The sequence below is a fragment of the Genypterus blacodes genome, unplaced genomic scaffold (genome assembly GCF_046128005.1).
Source record: "Genypterus blacodes isolate CSIRO-AG114 ecotype Tasmania unplaced genomic scaffold, CSIRO-AGI_Gbla_v1 ptg000249l_1, whole genome shotgun sequence".
Lineage (NCBI taxonomy): Eukaryota > Metazoa > Chordata > Actinopteri > Ophidiiformes > Ophidiidae > Genypterus > Genypterus blacodes.
In genome coordinates, this window is record NW_027467045.1 from 150,001 (window position 1) to 156,339 (window position 6,339).

The window sequence follows — 6,339 nt, forward strand, 5'->3', positions numbered from 1 at the left end:
GGTCACATGTCACATGACACAACAGAACTAAAGGGTATAAAGACTCAAACACCAAGGCTAAACTTCCTGTTCCCACTCTTCTCTAATCACATTCTGCACCCGTCTGTCCCTCAGCCCATGTTGACCTCACGCTGACCTGAGGGTGGCGCTGTAACAGCAGCAGTGAAACCTGTCAGCATGATGAACTTCCCTCTCTCCCTCCTCCTCTCTCAAAGCTCTGGACTCTTCTGCTCTAAATTCAGACTTTCTCTGGCGAGCGTCCATCTCTCTACATTCACATGCAGACATGCTCTTCAACATGCATGACCTCATTAACATGTTCCCTGATAACAGACAGTAGAGAGACTCCATGGAGGCTTTATGAAGGAGCTGGAGTTACTGTGGAGGAGATGGAGCTCCATGAGGCCCAGAGCAGAGTCACAGGACCTGTAGAGACTCTATGGTGCAGAACATTACAGATGATTCTTCTCAGCGCCCCTCCTGCTCCTCCTGCTCCTCCTGCTCCTCCTGCCCCTCCTGCTCCTCCTGCCCCTCCTGCTCCTCCTGCCCCTCCTGCTCCTCCTGCTCCTCCTGCCCCTCCTGCTCCTCCTGCTCCTCTTGCTCCTCCTGCTCCTCCTGCTCCTCCTTCTTCTCCTGCTCCTCCTGCTCCTCCTTCTCCTCCTGCCCCTCCTGCCCATCTGTAGACGTTCTCTGCTTCACTCTGACTCTCTCAGTGTTTCAGATTGTTCTCAGCGTTTGGACTGAGTTTTGGATCTGGCTCCTGAGGTTGAGCTCAGCGTGGAACATCGCTCCACTTTGGCCAAGACGTTCATTAGAAGAAGCCAAAGTCAGCACCATTACAACTTATTAATGTGAGAGAACGCTCAGGCAGCCTAATGCTTCAGTATCAGCACATTCAGATTCCTCTAATCAGGGTTAGACTTTAATGTGATTGTGTGAACGTTTCTTCTCCCTCTTCTTCTTCTCCTTCTTCTCCTCTGTTGGACGTGTGAGTCTCTTCACACCACTAGATGGAGTTACATAATTATACGCTGCAGCAGAGCAGCTTCACACTAAAGCAGCAGGAAAGAGCCGCTTATTGTTTATGAAGTTAGATTGATCTGATTTACATATTTATTTATAACATTTATTAAAATCGTACAGATGAAAATTGACATTAAATACATTTAATTAGTTTCACATTTAGAAAAAAGGTTAGGGTCTTTAATTACATTTAATCTAAAGCAGCTGCTTAAAGAATTTAACTCAGAATTAATTTAAATCAAATGAGAATTATAAATATTTACAGGTTCATATATTGATACATAAACAAGAAGAAGCTGAACTTTCTGAATTAAGAAACGTCAAACCTTATTACAACATGAACAGAATACATGTTTAGATATAAATATATACGATAATAAAGTCCAAAGCTCTGTTGATAAAATGACACTTTATTAATTATTATAAATGATTCCTATAGTTATTCTTTGACTGACATAATCAATATGTTCTCTCCAGAATGAGACTTCAGGTTTTTCAGTTGAAGCTCTTTCTCACTGAACATAATAAAATCTAATTAATCTATTTATTAATCTATACATTTATTTTCTTATTCAACAAGAATATTACATTAAACTAAATATAGACTTAATGATGTTCAGTTTAAGGATAAAAACACAAATTAAAACGTTTCTATTAAAACACTTTTTTAAACGTTTTGCAACACAACAAAGTGAAGAGAACAAACAGGAATAAAATATAATTAAATTTAAACTAAAATGAAACTAAAATAAAACAAATTCAACAAGGAATTAAATCAAAATCGTTCAAACCTCAGCTAACATGGACTTTATATGAAATAGATAATAAGAGAACACATTTATTAAACTAATCTGCAGACGCACAAAGTTTCATTCCTTCATTTAAACTCAAATATAAATTAAAAGATAAACTCAAACATCCAAACATCCAAACTCACCAGCAGCACAGAGTCGAGCTTCTTCTTTACCAAGAGACACAAAAATGACCAATAACAGAATTTCCGTTAATTTAAACAGCTTTGATTCGCTGAAGAAATGTTCAGTCCCCTTCTGTGCCAGCAGGGGGCGCTTCATGTTCCACCTGTGGGAGGAATACAGCAGTTTGACAAACAGTGAGTGTGAGACACAAGAGACACATAAAGAAGTCAATATAAAGGCCCAAGAACGGAGCCCTGAGGTGCTCCACAGCGTAAACAAACACGCCTTCTAAGCAACAACATAATGAAATAATAATTATAATAATTATAATAATAATCAAATTAATGTTTAAAATTACAAATATAAATCTAATATACGCAAGCTGATGTTAAATATATTTGTCTGTACAATACAATGTGTGTGTGTGTGTGTGTGTGTGAAACGCTGCAGTAAATCTCTCCTGTGTTGGTATAAATATATTTATAAGTTCATATTTAGAACAGAGCTTTGATAAACATATTAGATGGATGTGCATTGAATTGATCCTAATCTTGAATTATTCATCATTAAAAATAAAATAATTACATTTGTAAGCTTTATAAACAGTTTTCAGTTCCGGCGTAATTCTGGGTTGATTTATTTACTTCATAGTTTTCTGTCCATTATTCTAATAACATATCTGGATTCATGTGATAGCATGAAATCCAACCTTTGCAGTGATTTCCATGAGTTTCCTTTTGTGTTTGCAGATGATTACATTTGAACTTTGTGATCAAGTGTGTGTGACTGATATGGATCTGTGGCTGAGAGGTCAGGCGGCTGCTAAAGGTCACGACCCTGTTTCCACCCTGGTTAGTATCAAAGTGACTTGTTATTGTTGGCTAATTGTTAACACAAGAAGCTGAAGAGCTGCGACGTCAAATCAAACAATCCCATCGTTTGTCCTCCCGATCCTTTTCACCTTAAAGCAAACTCACAGATTCATCAGATCCTGTTTCTATACGGCCAAGACGCATTCAGGGACCTCAACACTAAACAACACATTTATTAATTTGAATTATTTAATTTATAATCCATGGCTGTAATCTATAGAAAAACTAATTTCTACTTAATTCATGAATTTATTGAACTTTTTTCTTTAAAGACAGATTTCAGTGAAGTCAAACTATTGTTAGAATAAAGTTGAAAGAGGAGAATAAAGTAGGAATTTTTAAAATCAATGGTGTGTTTATGAGCAGCTGGAGTTATTTAAATTATAACTGCAGATTTATTTAGATTTATTAGAAGTACTGATCAAACAAATCGGACCTTTATCTTTAATTATGAGCCTTTACTCTGCTCACACACACACACACACACACACACACACACACACACACACACACACACACACACACATAGAGCAAAGGAAACAAACTTCGCCAAAATATTTTGATTGTGTGATTTTAAAATATACATTTTTCATCGCACAGTAAACTGACTTTGTTTCCCTTTTTGTCAAATTAAGAACAAAACACGAAAAGAACTTTAAAATCTTTTTATCGTTGTTTAACTTCCAGCCAACATCTCAAACTTTGTTTCCTCTCATGCAGCATGAAAGCTTCTGACTCAGTTTGACTCCAGACTCCAACCAAAGACATTAAGATATTGGAGATATTAAACACTGAGGCATGTATGAAGTTTTTCACTCATACTGATTCACAGTGTCGTCAGATTACACAGGAGATCTAAGAAAGAAGGAAGAGACCAAGATTTTAAATCATCCACAATGATGCTTAATGAACTGAGAGTCATTATAGTTGTTTTAGAGTGAGTATAGAGTTCATGATGACTTGATTAGGACTCGACCCCACATGACTCTGTGACCTGCTCTGGACAAGAAGAAACAGAGAACAAAGCTGTGACTCTGTGACTCTGTGACTCTGTGTCCCTAACCTGTCTCAGTGTTCATTCTAACAGCTTTGACTCAATACAAAAGTGTCCTACAGTGTGATCGTCCCACAATGCAATGCAGAGCAGAGAGGGAGGAGCAACACACACTCACGTTTACACTCAGTCAGTCAGTCTGTTGAACTCTTCGCTCTGTGGCTTTAAAATTCGAATCTAACCCAGTTCATCAGGAGTCGTGTGTTTCTGCACTGTGTAGATCAGTGTGTAAGTCTGGAACGCCTCCTGCTTCTGCTTCACACTCATATTTGGAGGTTTCATCTTCTCTCACCTTCAAGAGACAAAACTGTTTAATTTATGAAACCCCACAATATTTCCTCCTATAGATTTCATTTTGTTGGGCCAAAGTCTCCGTGGCTCCTAAGTCGTACACACACACGTATACCTGAGGCTACATGCAGGACCCAGACTCTGAGCTTTGGGGGTCCCGGCCTGGTGATCTGTTGAGGGTTTGGTCAGTGCGCTTGTTTCTGCAGTCTCTCCCTCCAAAGGGCAAGTGGGATCACAATTTAGACGTCAGTGCATTAAAAACAACGCCTGCAGAGTGTTTCAGTCTAACTGCATTCATGGCCACGCTGCACCGGCTTAGTGATCACAGATGTGAATGGGCTGCCCCGCGCCGCTTTGAAAGCCCCTCTGGTCCTGTACGGGGGTCCCCAGTGGTCCGGGGGAACGTGCCATGTGAGAGATGTCTTAATTACGCAGGAATGTCAGGTTAAGCTTTGCCTTTGTGTGGCCGCGCGCCGACGCAAGCATCCCGCCGTGTTTTCCGTCTTTTCTTAGTCCCGGCCCTCCCAGTTCACAGCTGTCATTGGGAATAATGCGTCGTGATTCCTCTGCCAACAGATTGGCAAAGCCGCAGAAGGTGTGCGGCCCCCCCCCCCCGGCCCCCCCGGCCCCCCCGAGCCGCCGCCTCACAAAGAGCCTGAGGTGGCGTGTTTTTGTGCTGGTGATGAAAAGTTACAGACCTGAAGCTTTTTGTGTTTGGCTGCAGTTGTGGATTAACGCCTCCATCAGGGACGCAGACAGGGGTGAGCAGGAGCAACAGGGCCGGGGCTGGGAGGGGGCAACCAGGGCCGGGGGGGGGGGGGGGTTAGAGGGGGGCAAACCACCGTGACAAATATACTTTTAATTTTGTGAACACACCAAACACAATTAAATAAATGGATACGTAAATAAAAAATTCTAAAATTGGAAGTACAGAAATAGAGATTGAGAAGTTGAATGTTTACAAGTAAATCATCTTCAGAAGAAAATTGAATGTTTAAGTGGACGACCTGAACAGTTTTAAAGTAGTAAAGTAAAGTAAAGTTGAATAATGTTAGTAAGTGAAATAAATGTATACATTCTAATAAAATTTTAAATACAATATAAACAATAATATAAATAAAAACATTGACTCATATTTTGAGGCAGGTTGAGGTTCTGAACCAAATGAGATGCACAAACATAAATCAGTCAATAAAGAGATCAATAAATGAAATTACTAGTAACTAATTTTTTAGGTGTTTTTAATTTCTGGCATCATTAAAATCTGAACTGAACATACACACACTCACAGACACACACACACACACACACACACATACACACACTCACAGACACACACACACACACACACACACACACACACACACACACACACACACACATACACACACTCACAGACACACACACACACACAATCTATATAGATGTATGTCCAATCTTTTTTGTTGTGTAGCAGGTGTTGTTACTTCATATGTTTGTGTTTACATTGTGTGTCATGTGTGTTGCTCAGGTGCTGTAGTCTGAAGGCTGTGTCCTCCTGCAGGTCTGAACAGGTCCCTGTTCCTCCTGCAGGTCTGAACAGGTCCCTGTTCCTCCTGCAGGTCTGAAGATCCTCCAGCACTGAAAGCAGAGGAAGTCAAAACCTCCAAACGGTGTCAAAGCAAACACGCCGTCCCAACCAAACGTCCCTCAGCTTGAGAAGTGCAAGTAAACGCCGGCCGCGTTCAAGACAAACACGGGGGCGGGGCCTGAGGGCGGCGTGTTTCCTTAACCTTTGGCTGCCTGAAAGCTTTGGACTGGAAAACAAAACTTCATCTTTAATTTTTGACTCCCATCAAGGAAGCGAGTGTCAGGCTGAGGAGAGCGGCCACCCAAACGCCACAGCGTGATGGCCACGCCCATCAAGGCCTCAGTGTTCCCGCACAGCTGACAGCGTTTCATACTCTAATATTTACATACATGAATTAACAAGAAAATAAGCATAAAAGTCATTAGAGCGGGCCTGCAGAACATCCGGCCTCTGATTGGTCCGTTATGATCACGTGACACAGCCATGTTCGCCTTCTGCTTCTAGGCCTAAATTAATTAGAGTTTAAGTTTATTTACATATTTAAAGGGACAGTGAACATTAACAAAAATTTAAAAACACACACACACACACACACACACACACACACACACA